Below are 16,754 nucleotides of genomic sequence, written 5' to 3'. Positions count from 1 at the left end.
GTTTGTGACTTTAGAAAGGTCATAGCTCTTAGTAAAAACATTTTGTAGTGTTCATATTATCAGTAGGTGTTGAGTAGAGTACTGGTTTATTTGACAGCCTAGCAAACTCGGCTGAAAGCTTATTGAGTGATTACTAGATTTGAAAGACTGTCAAATAATTATTGTATTTTTATTATAGTTCATAAATATTTATTTTAAAATATGTGGGAATAAAGAGTGCATTTCATACCATGCAGATATAACTTTTGTTTTCCTTTGGGTGCATTTCTTTCAATATTTTTTCTAGTTATATATTATTGTAGATATGTAAGCCTGACTTCTGAAACCAGACTTTCTCAGTTCAAATACTAGTTCTATTTGTAAGCTGTGTATTTTAAGTTTCATGAGCATTGTAAACCTCAGTTTCTTCACTTATAAGGTGGGATGGTGGTTGAACATCCCTCCTAGAGTTGTGAGAATCTAGTAATATAAATAGATGCAAGTCATTAAGTCTTGCATACAGTATGTACTCAATAAATTATGTAAACAATTTAGAACATAATGCACATAATTAGGTACCTTCTTTACTCATTTAGTATGTTATGATGAGCCCCAGGTCATTAAGATAGTCTCCTTAATTAATTTTTATAAAAAAATAGTATTTCATTGTATCATCAGGTGATGTATTACATATTTCATGTAACAATCCATTATTCTTAGGCAGTTAAACTAGTTAAAATTTTATGCTCTTGAGAATAACAGATTTATAGATAATTTCTGTATTATTTTCTGTTTTTTAAAAATTGAATGGCTAAAGTCAATAATATGTGGTCCACATTAAGGATTTTGATGTGTTATGCTGTGCTTAGTCACTCAGTTCTGTCAGACTCCCTATGATCCCATGGACTGTAGCCCACCAGGCTCCTCTGTTCATGGGGATTCTCCAGGCAAGAATACTGGAGTGGGTTACCATGCCCTCCTCCAAGGGATCTTCCCAACCTAGGGATCAAACCCAGGTCTCCCTCATTGCAGGCAGATTCTTTACCTTCTGAGCCACCAGGGAAGCCCAAGGATTTTGATACATGTTTCCAAATTGAACAATGGGATTTAATGGATTTCAAAATTCCTATTTTTAAAATTCTTTCAGTTATTTTAAATAAAATGATTTGTATCTATTCCTGATTTATTTCTTATTGGATGAAAATATTTAACATTCAAAACCAATAATTGTCACAGATTACATATGTGGTATAAATGATGGACCTAACAGAAATAGAGGATATTAAGAAGAGGTGGCAAGAATACAAAGAAGAACTATACAAAAGAGATTTTAATGACTCAGATAATCACGATAGTGTGATCACTTACCTAGAGCCAGGTGATCCTGGAGTGTGAAGTCAGGTGGGCCTTAGGAATCATCACTACAAACAAAGCTAGTGGAAGTGATGGAATGCAGGCTGAGCTATTTCAAATCCTAAAAGGTGATGCTGTGAAAGTGCTGCACTCAATATGCCAGCGAATTTGGAAGACTCAGCAGTGGCCACAGGACTGAAAAAGGTCAGTTTCCATTCCAATCCCAAAGAAAGGGAATGCCAGAGAATGTTCAGACTACTGTACAATTGCTCTCATCTCACATGCTAGCAAAGCAATGCTGAAAATTCTCTAGGCTAGGCTTCAACAGAATGTAAACTGAGAACTTCCAGATGTTCAAGCTGGATTTAGAAAGCACAAAGGAACCAGAAACCAAATTGCCAACATCCATTAGGTCATAGAAAAAGCAAGAGAATTCCAGAAAAACATCTACTTCTGCTTCATTGACTACACTAAAGTCTTTGACTGTGTGGATCACAACCAACCGTGGAAAATTCTTAAAGAGATGGGAATACCAGACCACCTGACCTGCCTCATGAGGAATCTGTATGCAGGTCAAGAAGCAATAGTTAGAACTGGACAAGGAACAACGGACTGGTTCCAAATTGGGAAAGGAGTATGCCAAGGCTGTATATTGTCATCCTGCTTATTTAACTTATTTGTATGATGCAGAGTACATCATACAAAATGCCAGGCTGGAGGAAGCACAAGCTGGAATCAAGATTGCTGGGAGAAATATCAATAACCTCAGATATGCAGATGACACCGCCCTAATGGCAGAAAGGGAAGAGAAAATAAAGAGCCTCTTGATGAAAGTGAAAGAGGAGAGTGGAAAAGCTGGCTTAAAACTCAGCATTCAAAAAACTAAGATTATGGCATCTTGTCCCATCACTTCATGGCAAATAGATGGGGAAACAATGAAAACAGTGACAGACTATTTTATTTCTTAAAATCACTGCGAATGGTGACTTCAGCCATGAAATTAAAAGATCCTTGCTCCTTGGACAAAAAGCTATGACCAACCTAGACAGCATCTTAAAAAGCAGAGACATTACTTTGCCTATAATTTCCATATAAGTCCAAGCTATGGTTTTTCCAGTAGTCATGCATGGATGTGAGAGATGGACTATAAATAAAGCTGAACACCAAAGAATTTATGCTTTTTAACTGTGGTGTTGGGTAAGACTCTTGAGAGTCCCTTGGACAGCTAGGAGATCAAACCAGTCAACTCTAAAGAAAATCAATCCTGAATATTCTTTGGAAGGACTGATGATGATGAAACTGAGGTGCCAATGCTTTGGCCACCTAATGTGAAGTGGAAAATACCACTTTTCTTTGGAAAAGAAAATGCTGAGAAAGATTAAAGGTGGGAGGAGAAGGCGATGGCAGAAAATGAGATGGTTGGATGGCATCACTGACTTGATGAACATAAGTTTGAACAAGGAGTTGGTGATGGACAGGGAAGCCTGGCATGCTGCAGTCCATGGGGTCGCAGAGAGTCAGACATGACTGAACAACTAAGTTGAACTAACTGATAAATAATACAAGAACTTATTCATCTAATAAATTTTGTTTTTCAAAAAAAACCTAGGATCTCACTTATACTTACACTTGAAAATATCTTTGAGATTATTCTTTAGCTATTGAATAAACCCATAAACATTTTTCATGTTATGGTTATGATTATTATCTATATCAAAATATAATTGAAAAGTATCTCAAATTTGTCATAAGAGTTGACCTAAAGTAAACTGTTTGCAATATTTTTCCTACTCAATGTCCAATTTCTATCTTAATCAGAATCTTTTCCTTTCTTTCTTTCTTATTTTCATCTGGTGTGGCTGCAGTGTGTTTGGCCCTAGCACATTTAGGCTGGTTCGAACCATTTCTCAGAATGTCTTACAACAAGACCTAGTCTTAAGAACCTGTTCTGCTAATAAGATTTGATAAGAAGTCTACTAAGAGGGTGCTTGCTACGGCTTTTGCTTTCTTGATTAGAGATGGTTATAGCTGTCCACCCTTTCTTGCTCTCCTCTCTTCTGCCTGCTTTGAATAAAGCCAAGATGGTTGAAAGTACAAAAGTCTCTTGTGACTAGAAAATCTCATCAACTTCAATGAACTTCTGAGTTAATACAACAACTGCCCACTGCCAGATGTATAATTATATGAGGAAAAACCTCTCCTATTTACTTAAAATTACTGATCACTTTGGTCTTAATAGATTTGAAGGCTAAAATCTAAAATAGATTTGAAGGCTAACACAAACTCTGCTAATTTTTCAGCTGCTTTTGAAACACACTTCTTTAGATACTTCATCAAAATTGATTGCTCCAGGAATGTATAGGATTGCATGAAAAGAAAAAAATATATATATTGGTTTTTCAGGATGTATTTCAATGAAATTGTGAGATTTAGAGTTGGAAAGGACCTTAGAGATCATCTAATTCATAAATTATTTTTATTTTTTACACTTTTTAAACTTTTAATTTTATTTTGGCATATAGCTGATTATCAATGTTGTGATCATTTCAGGTGGACAGCAAAGGAACTCAACAGTACATATATGTATATCCATTCTCCCCCAAACTCCCTCCCATAGTTCATAAGTTCTTAATGGCAGTTGTTTGTCAAAATTACCATTGGCTCTTAAAGAAATATGCATATCTGAGCCTTATGCTCAAGCATGTTGATTCAGAAGATCTCAGGTAAGACCCATCCGTATTTTTTAAAACTATAGGGAGATTCTCACAGTCAGAGGTGAAAATTATTGATTACTATCTACCCTTCTCAAACAGTGATCTGTGGACCAGCCTATGATATCCACATATAATATCTAGCAACAAATTAGAATTTTTCAGTTTACAAAGGAAAAGTAAGTTTATATAACTATATTACTAAACATATCCAAGATCATAATAAATAGATGAACTTTTTAAAAGGTCAATGTAAGTCTCAGTTAATTGTAGCCACTTTTTTTTCTAGAAAGTAAAAATATTGAGAATGGAATTTGTTATCAATCTTTCAAGTCTCTCAAGCTTTCATGAGAACTTCACCACTAGTTCCACTACTCACATTTGTTCAGATTTTCAGTCTGTTGAGATTTAGTTCAATGGTGTGGATCTACCTTTATTTGGGAGAAGATTAGACCCAATTTAACTAATAGAAGCTTCCCTGGTGGCCCAGAAGGCAAAGACTCTGCCTGCAATGTGGGAGACCTGGTTTCAATATCTGGGTCTGAAAGATCCCCTGGAGAAGGGAATGGATACTCCAGTATTCTTGCGTGAAGAATTCCATGGACAGAGGAGCCTGGTGGGCTACAGTCTATGGGATCACAATGAGTCAGACATGACTGAGTGATTAACACGTACACACACATGCAACTAACAGAGGCAGCTTGGGTGGAAACAGAGTGTTAGCTTTCACTGCGCCTCCCCTCCACCCAAACCCCTAACTTCTCTGCTAAGAGAAAATGAGTTTGCCAGTGAAGCTGACTTGGACCTCTTTGGTTGGTTCTTATTTCAGTCATATGTACAATTACTTTTTAGAAATTCTTCCAGACCTCATCTAATAAGTTATTTAGGTTTCTGTTTAATTTGAAGTCTCAAGCAATTTAAATAATTTATCATTAATAAACAGCTATTCTTCAAAATGAGTGGCAGTAAATTTTTAGATATAAAGAAAACATTCAAAAATAGTTATTAGTTCTTGGCCTGAAATAATAAGGAAAAAAATCTTTGCAACCCTATGGATCATAGCTTCCCATGCTCCTCTGTCCATGGAATTCTCCATTCAAGAATACTGGAGTGAGTTGCCAGGCATACCTGGGTTGGGAAAATGCCCTGGAGGAGGGCATGGCTCCAATATTCTTGCCTAGAGGATCCCAAGGACAGAGGAGCCTGGTGGGCTACAGTCCATGGGGTTGCAAAGAGTCAAGACACGATTGAGCGACTATCACATACACATACATATATACATATGTGCATGCATGGTAAGTCACTTCAGTCATGTCTGACTCTTTATGACCCTATGGACTATAGCTTCTCTGTCCATGAAATTTTCCAGGTAAGAATATTGGAGTGGGCTGCTATTTCCTTCTCAAGGGTATCTTCCCCATCTAAGGATCGAGCATATGTCTCTTAAGTCTTCTACATTAGGAGGCATTTTCTTTACCACTGGCACCACCTGGGAAGCCCCATACACATATGAAAGCAAAATTCTGCTCAGTCGTGTCTGACTCTTTGAAACCCCATGGACTGTAGCTCACCAGGCTCCTCTGTCCATGGGGATTTTCCAGGCAAGAATACTGGAGTGGGTTGCCATACCCTCCTCCAGGGTATTTTCCCAACCCAGGGATTGAACCAAGGTCCCCCACATTTAGGCAGATTCTCTATCATATGAGCCACCAGGGAAGCCATATACATGTACAGCCATATTTAATCTGAAGTACATTACATGGTCTTCTAAATAATAGAAAATATTTTTGAAAACAATTTTTTCTTCCCCTACCTACTTCATTTCTCACAATAAGATCCCAGGCTGCTGTAGAAGTTAAGGTATGCTGTAGGCAGTGCTAACGATGGAGAATACAACTATGTAATTGGATCCTAATAGCTGTGGTTCCTCAGAGACTTCATTATGTTGTTCTCATTTTACTCCAGGCAGCAACTGGCAGAGAAGACTTAGGCTCCAAGAGGACCAGATTCCCCTCAGCTATGTTAGTGTTGGAGCCCCTGCAGGGCAACGCAAAGATTTTGCTTGCTGGCCTCCATTTCAAAGACCCCTAGTGCCGGACCAGAAGGCTGCCCCGCCTTGCCAGACCAGAAGGCTGGCCAAAGATCCAGAACCAGCAAATAGGCCTTTTTCATGGGAAGACTGGCGGTTTGTCTCAGCGGGTAATCTGTGCAGAGCCCTGGGGTTGATAGTCTCTCTCTCTGATTGTACCCGGAATTGCAACCATCCCCACTCAGGCCTCCAGAGCCGGGTTATCATTAAATCAAACTTGGTTCTGCTTGCCCACAGTCAGTAAAGTCAGCTACTGACACCAGAGTGTTGTGAAGGAAAATCCAGCTTTTTTATTGTAGGAGGCCAAGAAAGGAGTCCAAGGCAGCTAGTGTTTCAAAAACCTGAACTCCCCAAAGGCTTTCAGAGGAATGTTTTAAAGATAGGGCGGGGTGGGGGGGGCGGGTGGCGGGGGCGTGGGGCCGGGGGTGGGGGTTTGTGAGACGTGGGATTGAAATGAAGCAGGATCCTATGGTCTTTGTGTCCTGTGTCCTCCACCTGTGTTTTGTTTGTGAAAAAAACTTTCGCAACGTATAAGTTTAATCAGAGAAATGAGAAAATAGAGAAGCAGAGACAAAAGCTGTCAATCAGGACAAAACAATAATAGTAAGCAAAGTCAGGGACTTTTAGTTCCTCCTCAAGAGCTCTAGAGGCTTCCCTGGTGGCTCAGACAGTAAAGAATCTGCCGATAATGCAGGAGACCTGGGTTTGATCCCAGGGTCAGGAAGACCCCCTGGAGACGGGAATAGCTACCAACTCCAGTATTTTTCTCCAGTATTTTTGCCTGGAGAATTCCATGGACAGAGGAGCCTGGTAGGCCATAGTCCTTTGCAGGGGTTGCAAAGAGTCAGACACTACTGAGTGACTAACACTTTTACTTTCTTCACTTCAAGGGCTATAGATAGTATTCTGAACCATATCCTGTGAACTGTCTTGTAGATACTGAACCCTCACCAGACAGAAGAAGTTAACTACATGATGACCAGACTGTAGCCATGACCTAAACTGCCACAATTCTGAGAACTGGCCTCAAGGAAATGGGAACAAACCAACCCTGGAAGTAAAGATTAATTGCAATCATTTGCACTTAAAACAATCAAGATGAAGCTAGTCAGACCACTGATAACTAGTTTCAAGATGACTGTCAGAGCTGACTCTGTTTGGAGCTCCCTCCCTCTTCCTATAAAAGCTCTTACCCACTTGTAGTGGGTGTCAGCCTTTGGACAGGAATCCACCCTTCCCCTGGTTGCCTGCATCCAAAATAAAGCAAACTTTCCTTTCCACCAACCTTGCCTTTTTATTGGGTTTGGTGTTGCAAGAAGCTGGATCCCACTTTCAGTTACAGAATCAGCTCATGGACATTCTTCTGATAGGTTGGTGGGGAGATAATTAATTCCATCTGGTCTGGGTAACTTCTTCCACCTGGTGGTGGTTTTAGTCTGCCAAACAGCTCAAAAGCCATGGCTCAGAGCTTGTTTGTTTTCCTTTTTGAGTTTTCTCCCTTCTCTGGTTAAATTTATTCTTAGACTAGTGTTTTTCTACAGGCAAAAGGCAAGTGGAGGGCCATGCTCAGTTATAAGTGGGGCTGCAAAACAGAGGAAGCAAACTGGAGAAAAAGCCCCCTCCGCAGGCCCCAAGATCCTGCTGCCCACAGCAGAGGGCAAGCATGAAGATGGCACCTGCTGAGGAAAAAGAAACAAAAAGCCCTAATGTTAAAAGAGAAAGAGATGCCACCAGAACATGAAGATGGGCCTGCCTGCCCGTTGGAAGAAAGCAAAGGAAGGGCTTATAGATGGGGTCTCAGCAAAAAGGTAAAAGAAAGAAGATGGAGCCCGGGTGACAGCCAGGCTGGGAGAGAGACCCAGAGATGGTGCCCAACTGGTGGCAGGCTTCCTCAGAGGCCTGCTCCTCAGGCTGAAGCTCCAGGACAAGCAGACCAGCCTCCCCCAACATGAAGTCTGGACACCCAGCAACCAACTATTTTACACAGGACCCTGGAGCAGGTAAGGCCCAGCACCAGGCCTAGAAGAGCCATTTCTCAGGTCACTACAGCCTTCTGGGTCTCGGGTATGCGAGCTCCATTGGTTTTCAAAGCTAAACATTTGGGAGACTTGTCTCTCAGGGGAAGGTCTTAAAAGCTGGGGTGACTGCTGTGGGTATTCTTTGCTCCTCAGGGAGAAGCTTGGGGTATTTCATTCCCTCCCGAATGCGGATCACCGGCCAGGGTGGGGGTTGTACTTTATGGTGAGATTGTTCCAGCCTTTCTTATCCACTCTAATGTGGGCCTTTCCTCCTCCCTCTGGTTGTAGAGATTGCTTAGTGGTTGCTTTTAGAGTTTTTTCAGAGGAAGTTGTTCCATATGTAGCTGCAGATTTGATGTTTCCACGAGAGGAGGAGAGCCCAAGAACCTCTTATGTCACCATCTTGAACTGACTAAAAACTTAAAAAAAAAAAATTAAGCATTACTCTGGTTGCTCTGTGGAGCCTATATTGGAGGTGGCCGTTTTGGAACAGCGAGCACAAGCAAGCTGAAACATTGGAGTTTGGATGAGAAACATTTATTAGTCGAGGAGGCGCCAACCTGGAAGACAGGAAAGTTAGACTTGTCTCAAATCCATCTTGCTGGCTGGCCAGGAGATAAGAAGTTTAACAGCAAAGAGGGAGAGGGGAGGACATTCTATGGGATTCTTGTTTTGTGATAAAATCTTAGCTGTGGGCTTTTTGGCATCACTGTATGATTTTGCTTGTCTCGGGTGGCTGTGATTATTCTATATGTTCCTGTAAAACAAGCTCAGTGGTCAATGTCTGGTGATCCTTTACCTTTCCTCTAGGAGGCATTTATGATTTGTTTAGGGCTTAGATGATGGTCCAGGCGGAGAAGGCAATGGCACCCCACTCCAGTACTCTTGCCTGGAAAATCCCATGGACGGAGGAGCCTGGTAGGCTGCAGTCCATGGGGTCACAAAGAGTCGGACACGACTAAAGCAACTTGGCAGCAGCAGCAGATGGTCCAGGAGTTTCAGTTCTCAGTTGACCCTTCCAGTGTCATTCATTTCTACGTCTGCTTGGGGCCAGCTGTTTAAAGTCACAGGACATTATCTCAACAATTTGGGGTCATAAATCAAGGTATTGGTTTAAGCTAGTGATCATGAAAAAGGTTATGCTGGGCTTTCATTTCCTTTGTTTCTGAATTCTCTCACTTCCCTAATTAATAAGTGCTTGAATTGGCTCTTTGGAACCAGGGAATGTGTAGGAGACTAACTTCTTTTTCTACAAATAACAAACAGGGACACGGAAAGGCTTTAGTGTCTGCTGGGTCCTGCTTGGTTTCAGAGCCAAGTCAGTGCAGGGAAACCAGTTAGGAAAGATAACTTTAGCTTGAACTGGAAGATGGAAAGAAATGGATCAATATGCAAGCATTTGAGATATGTACTTGGGAGTATTTACTCACAAATTGGATATAAGGACAGTGAGAGTAGGAGGAATGAACATTCTCCTCTAGATTTTTGTCTTGAGCATCTGAGGGTTTGGTAATGCAATCTGCTGAGATTGGAAGCATTAGAGGAAGATGGGGAGCTTTTCCTGGCTTGGCCTTATTCCCCTTTAAAATGTTTTATGATAATCTTTGCTTTCCCTTTACATCCTCTATTAGAAACTGAAATTTCATTTTGATGTGTTATTATTTGATTAATAACCTTCTCCTTCAATAGACCACAAGCTTTATTTTATTTTCCTGGCTTAGAACATGGAACATGGTAGGCTGGTTATAATGGTTGAGTGGATAAATGTGTGTTGCCATTGAGACGTGAACTACTTGAGAATTTTGAGTGCCAACTTTTTGTTGGACATAGATGTGTCTGGAGGTAGGAAAAGAATTGATTGCAGATACTCACCTTCAAGATAATGAAATCACCAGTGGAGTGTAGAGTGAAATTAGAATAAAGTCAAAGAAAAGAGGAAGCACAGGTAAACTAAGAAAAACTGAATAAAGGATCTTACCTAACAGTGGAAAACGGTTAGCCTAACACCTGGAAACCAAAATAATAGCTTTTCATGCACAAACACCAGGTAATCACAGGTGATCACAATCTTCTACTTTAGTTGTCCCAACCAAAGTTTCCTTTAAAGTTTTTAATTTGCCTTTCTCTGAAATACAAACACAGAAAGAAATGGGCTGTTCAGTAAATGCATGGAGAACTTCAGGACTTAACCGTATGCAATCTAAAAAAATAATAATAATAATAATAAATAAAAATTTATGAACAAAATTAAACTACATTCCCTGCTGAAACTGAAGGTAACACAAATCCACATATGTATCAGCCATCTGTGGAAATCTTTCCAGAAAATTTCCTCTGAAGGACTACACTATTCATATAGCCAAGTGAGTCCTGGTTGCCTCCTGAAGTTCCTGTAAAACTGTAGTGAATCCAAAAGTAAGATAAGCTTGGGCTAGTTAATTGTAACATGTTCTACATGAAGTAATAATGTCATGAAAAACACTTTCTGTGACTGAAAAGCTTATTGATAAACAGTCAAATAATTACCTACCTCTTCTTTATCTATGGGAGAGAAAAACCAAGATAGATTTTCTAGTTAGAGCACGGACTATGCTTAGGGTGGAGGTGGTTGCACTGGGTACCACAGCGGTTTGATTCCACAGACCCTTTATTTTGTTTCTATTACTACTACCGCTAAGAATAACAGAGGTTCTGACAAGGGTAGCTCTTTGTCTGAAGTGCTAAAGGACTCTGCTAATCATTATCGCACTTAACACTCACAACAAAAATGTAAGTTGACACAATTGTTTTCCTGTCATTCTTATGATGAAGTAGAGGATTTGAGAAATTAGGTGAATTATCCAAAATTGTGTAACTAATGAGTGACAGAGATGAAACTGAGATCTCTTGTGTGATTAGTCTATGAATCATCAGATGGTCATTTTGTTTTCTTTCTTTGTGGAATGGTCAACATAAGTATATTAAAATATCATACAGAGGACTAGATCCAGAATTCAAAACTTCACCAAAGCACATTTTTTTAAATGTTATTGAATTATAGTTGATTTACAATGTTAATTTCTGCTGTACAACACCGTGACTCAGTTATATATATATATATATTCTTTTTCATGTTCTTTTTCATTCTGATTTATCACCGGATATTGAGTATAGCTCTGTGCTATATATTAGGTCCTTGTTGTTGATCCATCCTATATATACTAGTTTGTATCTGCTAATCCCAAATTCCCAAGCCTTCTTTCCCCCACCTCTCTTCCCCCTTGGCAACCACAAGTCTGTTCTCTATAAAGCATAGCTTTTGTGTGCATGTGATAGGTATGTTTAATAGGTGGAATGGGATGATTATTTCACAATATAATGTATATCAAACATCACATTAGATACTTGCACACATTATATGATATGCATACAATTTTTATTTAGCATTTTACCTCAGGAACAGTGAGGGGAGGGAAAGTATAGAATATCTTTTTTTTTTTTTTTTGTCCTTCTATCTGATTTATTTCACTTAGCACAATGCACCCAAGGAACATCCATGTTGCCACAAGCAGACATTCTCTCTTACTTTCTGTAGTATTCACTCTTTAAGATTTGTTTTCTAAATTGTCATTTTTTAAACTATTACTCTCAGCCTTTATTATTTAACTTTTAATTGACATATAATTGCTTTACAATGTTGTAGTCATTTCTGCTGTACAGTAATGTGAATCGGCTATAGGTATACATGTATGCTCTCCCTCTTGGGTCTCCCTTCCACCTTCCCATCCCACCCCTCCAGGTTATCGCAGAGCACCAAGCTGACCTACCTGTGCTGTACACTGGCTTCCCACTTTAGTCTGTCTTACACAAGCATAGACAGTTCTTGAGGCCCAGTCTAAAATAACCAGCTGAGCTTCCCCACGCAGCTGTAACAGAGTAGTCATCCATCCACCAGCTCTAGTTTGTCTAAAGTAAGCACCAGAGATCTCCTTAATGCTGCTTTTGTGAATCTTTAAAATCTTATTATTGGTTTCTGAAGGCATTCATCCATCACCCTCTCATGATAAATCTCCAACAAGGCTTTTGGTTCTCTTTTCACTTTCAGATTCCCTCATCCTCCATAAATTTCTTGGTGAAGTCACAATTAATCTTGAGTAGCACATTAACCTTGCTCATATCAAAGTAACCCTGCAAGTTTTGCAGTTTTACATGTGATTAGAGACAGGTACTCACATACTGAGAGTCTCCATTTACCACAGGTAGGAGGGTAACAATGAGGTTTCTGCTCTCTGCTCTCATTTATCGCTGTTTCCTGGCCAGGCTTGGATATCTGCAAGGCTCTGCTTGTCCCTTGGCTTTTAGATAACTCTGCTGATCTGTCAGCACTTTCCTCTCATCTCCACTTATCAACTGATAAAAGTCCCGTTGCGTCATTCCATTTTCGTAAGTGCCATTGCTTGACATATTAGTTTGAATTAAAAATGTAAGCCCTCAAACTAGATTAAAAATTTAAACCTTTCATTTAATTGATTAAAAGAAAAAAAAAAAAACAAAACACTCTGCTTAACATCCGAATGGTCAGATTCCCCTTCAGAGAGCATCGTCTTTTTGCATTCAGAAATTGAGCTAATAATTCATAATCACTCTGCCTCCAAAGATAAGAAGATTGATTAACTCATCAAGGTTCCACCAGATATAATCCCTTCAAACTGTATAATTATCCATTTGCAGTCTTCAGTAAGCAGGGGCCGTCATGCTCAGGTTCAGAGGAAAAGCTTTATAAGTAGTATTAGTATGATTAGAAGGTGACATGAGCCCTGTTATCATCCACATGTGGTATTTCCCTTGCTCGTCTGCCATGGAATTTGAAGTTCCCACCATTCTGCAACATTTCAGGTTATGGTATTAGAAGCACACTGAAAATATAGTTAAATCTCCTGAGAAGGGTCACCTTTTAAGTCATTAATGGCCATTAACATCAAATTGAGATTTAGTTTGCGTCATCTTAATGACTCAAGTAGGATAAGCACAAAATAATAGGACAGTGATGAACTATGAGGGGACAGGATGTCAGGGAAACTGTCCATCAGGCAGTTTTATCTCTGCAGGGCAGGTTTGACTTGGGGGCACCATGGTGGAATGTGCGGGAGAGGCAGAGTCAAGGATGAGGTTTTACAACATATAGGAGCCAGAGGTGAAGGAATACTTATAAAGGTTGAAGTGGGCTGAGATAGAGAATCTGCAAAGACACTGAGGTGTGTATGTCTATCTTACAATTTTGTCAAGAGATTCAAACTTACTTTAAAGTGGAGAATTTTAATTCAATACTTCCCCTCTTACAGTTATGATCAGATCACAGCAAGGATCACAGTAGAAATATTGCCGTACCTAATGAAACTGGCCCGGCAATAGAAGTTTCTCAGAGAAGTTGCTAACTGATGCTCTAGATTGGATGAAACCAGAATGATGCACATTCATCATATGGGAAGTTTTTCATATTCTTTTGTGGAGTGTGGCTTTGAGAACATCCTTTAGATTCAGTTAATTAGCCTCATAAAATATAGGTTAGATGAAAGGAAAGGAGTATAGTATGCAGAATTTACAATGTGGAGAAGAACTTTTTAAATAGAACATTGAACATTTGAAGATTAAATAATTAAACAGAATAATCAGGGAGGAAAAGGAAGGATAGCTGATCCGTGTATAATATCAACAGCAGCAGATTAACCATCTCAAACTGATTATTAGCTCATAAAAGGACAACCAGTAAAAAAAAGGTCAAAATGGACAAATATAGAAACATAAAACAGAAAGATGAGTTTTGAAAATTAGCAAAAAGGTGAAAGCTATTATTATGAAAAAGATAAATCAGTAGAGCAGAGAAAAGATCACTAAGGATGACAGCATCTGGAAAACCAACAGCAACAACAATTTTCTGAATAACAGGCTGTATGGGCTTCTCTGGAAGCTCAGATGGTAAAGTATTTGCCTGTAATGCAGGAGACCTGAGTTCAATCCCTGGAGAAGATTGAGGGGATCGAGAAGATCCCCTGGAGAAGGGAATGGCTACTCACTCCAGTATTCTGGTCTGGAGAATTCCATGGACAGAGGAGCCTGGCAAGCTATAGTCCATGGGGTTGCAAAGAGTCAGACACAGCTGAAGTGACTAACACTTTCTCTTTTAAGGGCTCCAGAAATCATTGAAGAGAAGAAAGGGACAGAGAACCTGGTGGCCAATAGAAGGCTAAGCAACTTAGGAATAATGCAAGGGAAATCTACATCCACAAAGAACTTCACAAGGAAAAGATAGGGAGATCTGGAATTCTTCATTGTTGAGGAAATCTATTACAACCTCACTATGAAACAATTGTTTGAAAAAGAACAAATGTTTGTAAAAAACAAATGTAAGAACAAGATCTCATATTTACAAAATGGTCGCTGTGAATCTCTTAGATTGTCTTGGGAATTTTCTCTACTTTTGGAGTATAGGAGATATATCTAAAAATGGCAGCTATGGGGAGTTCAGTTCAGTTGCTCAGTCATGTCCGACTCTTTTCAACCCCATGGACTGCAGCATGCCAGACTTCCCTGTCCATCACCAACTCCTGGAGCTTACTCAAACTCATGTTCATTGAGTCAGTGATGCCATCCAACCATTTCATCCTCTGTTGTCCTCTTCTCCTCCCGCCTTCAATCTTTCCTAGTGTCAGGGTCTTTTCCAATGAGTCAGTTCTTCACATTAGGTGGCCAAAGTATTGGAGTTTCAGCTTCAGCATCGGTCCTTCCAATGAATATTCAGGACTGATTTCCTTTAGGATGGACTGGTTGGATCTTGCTGTTCAAGGGACTCCTAAGAGTCTTCTCCAACACCACAGTACAAAAGCATCAATTCTTTGGCACTCAGCTTTCTTTATACTCCAACCCTTACATCCATACATGACTACTGGAAAAACCATAGCTTTGACTAGATGGACCTTTGTTGGCAAAGTAATCTCTGCCTTGTAATAGGCTATCTAGGTTGGTCATAGCATTTCTTTTCCTACTCCATGGGGAGTAGGAGGAGCCTTTTTTATTTTTTAAATTATCTTTAAAGTTGAGCTGCCTAGTGGAGGACCCTGAGAGAGGAAAAGAGACTTGGAAAGAATAAAGTCAGAAAAAAAAAAAAAAAGAGGGTAGAGGGGAAAAGAGGGAACAGTACACAAAAAAGAGAAGAAAAAAAAAGGAAACAAATCTGAGATTTTATAAGCCTTTTTTGATGTGCCTAGTACCATGGTAGCACTCTTAAAATCTTGAACTCTTTTTATTCTTTCAACAAATATCATACCCATTTTATAGATAATAAAATTGGGGCACAGAATTATTAGGTATCTGTAGTTGAGGGCCATCTTGTGACTTGGTACTTTTCTGAGAAATGGTATTTTTATGAATACATCAAGTTTCACAAGATTTGGGATTCTCTCTCATATATTTGCTGTGAGATTCATTAAAGCAACTATTTATTTATAAGTATTATTAGTATTTAAGTGAATACTATGTGCCAGTTGCTCTTTTAGATGCCTAGGGTATAGAAAAGGATTAAAAAGATACAGATTCCTACTTTTATAGGACATGTATTCCTGTGGGTAGAACTGAGACAAGTCAATATATGTATCTAAGGTGGTTTCATTACTTCTAAAATGAGATGTATAATATTCACAGGACCTGTTACTATACCTGAACTTCACAGTTATAAATTGAGATACACTTTCCAAATACTGTTTCCCCTCTGATTTCCAAGAACCACCCCTGGCATGAAGCATTACTCAATGATATGAAAGAAAAGCACTGAGGAAAACAAGGGAAGCAGTAGAGGAGACCACAGCTTTCATCAGGTGACCACCGTTTAGTGGCTTCTGTTCAGAGACCACCTGGTCATATTTTCGAAAAGCAGAGCAGAATATTGCCAGAGATAGAGATTTTTCAGCTCAGTCTCCAGGAATACTTTATTGGAAAATATGAAATTTCATCTGAGCAGCTTTCAAAGTGGTTAATTTTATATTTGGATGGGAATGATAAGACTGGTATGGGGTCAGTAAAGTAACAAATAATGGATGACATGGATAGAACTGAAACATTCAGACTCAGATCAGAGTATGTTAATATTAGAATGGATGTTAGAGGTCATTTCCTAGCCTTGGCCTTCTCCAACTTTTAAGATAATATAGTTCTGGAATCACTGGCCAATAAATTAGCAAGTGGGGTTAACATGGAATCAAACCTTAGGCCTAGACTCACCATCCAGCACTCCGGCAATGATGGTTCATTATGTCTAGTGTTGCGTAGGCATTTCTGGCTCATTCAGTTCCCCAAGGTAGTTAAGACTAGTATTTTATTGGTATTTCTCATCTGCAAACATTAGTGAGTTCATGCTTATCTTCCCTCTCATCTAGTGAGCCACTGGTCCTTTGAACAGATTGAAGTAGTCAAATTTGTCAGATTTTCTGAAGTTAAAGACTAGATTTCAGATACACACACACACTCACATATTCATACTATGAAGGTAAAGTGTGACTTCACAACAGAAATGAGGGATGCTTCAATATTATAACCTTGATTTGCCTTACAAGATGCCAAGCAGATATGGGC

At 39.4% G+C, this 16,754-nt stretch overlaps 1 long non-coding RNA gene across 21 annotated transcripts in view; it reads left to right on the top strand.

Moving 5' to 3' along the window:
* Positions 1-5,915: 5,915 nt before the first annotated feature.
* The window catches only part of LOC129659300 (uncharacterized), a 264,145-nt gene continuing 253,306 nt past the window's right edge, over positions 5,916-16,754 (top strand). For 12 of the 21 annotated variants that reach the window (XR_008718013.1, XR_008717953.1, XR_008717957.1 and 9 more), the window contains exons 1-3: positions 5,920-6,242; positions 7,069-7,502; positions 7,674-8,132. This is a non-coding gene — a long non-coding RNA (uncharacterized LOC129659300). The other 9 variants (XR_008717981.1, XR_008717977.1, XR_008717970.1 and 6 more) reach the window with 8 other exon arrangements.

This window comes from Bubalus kerabau, chromosome 1 (genome assembly GCF_029407905.1).
Source record: "Bubalus kerabau isolate K-KA32 ecotype Philippines breed swamp buffalo chromosome 1, PCC_UOA_SB_1v2, whole genome shotgun sequence".
Classification (NCBI taxonomy): domain Eukaryota; kingdom Metazoa; phylum Chordata; class Mammalia; order Artiodactyla; family Bovidae; genus Bubalus; species Bubalus kerabau.
The sequence above is the reverse complement of the archived record's forward strand: the minus strand, read 5'-3'. Positions and strand labels throughout refer to the sequence as shown.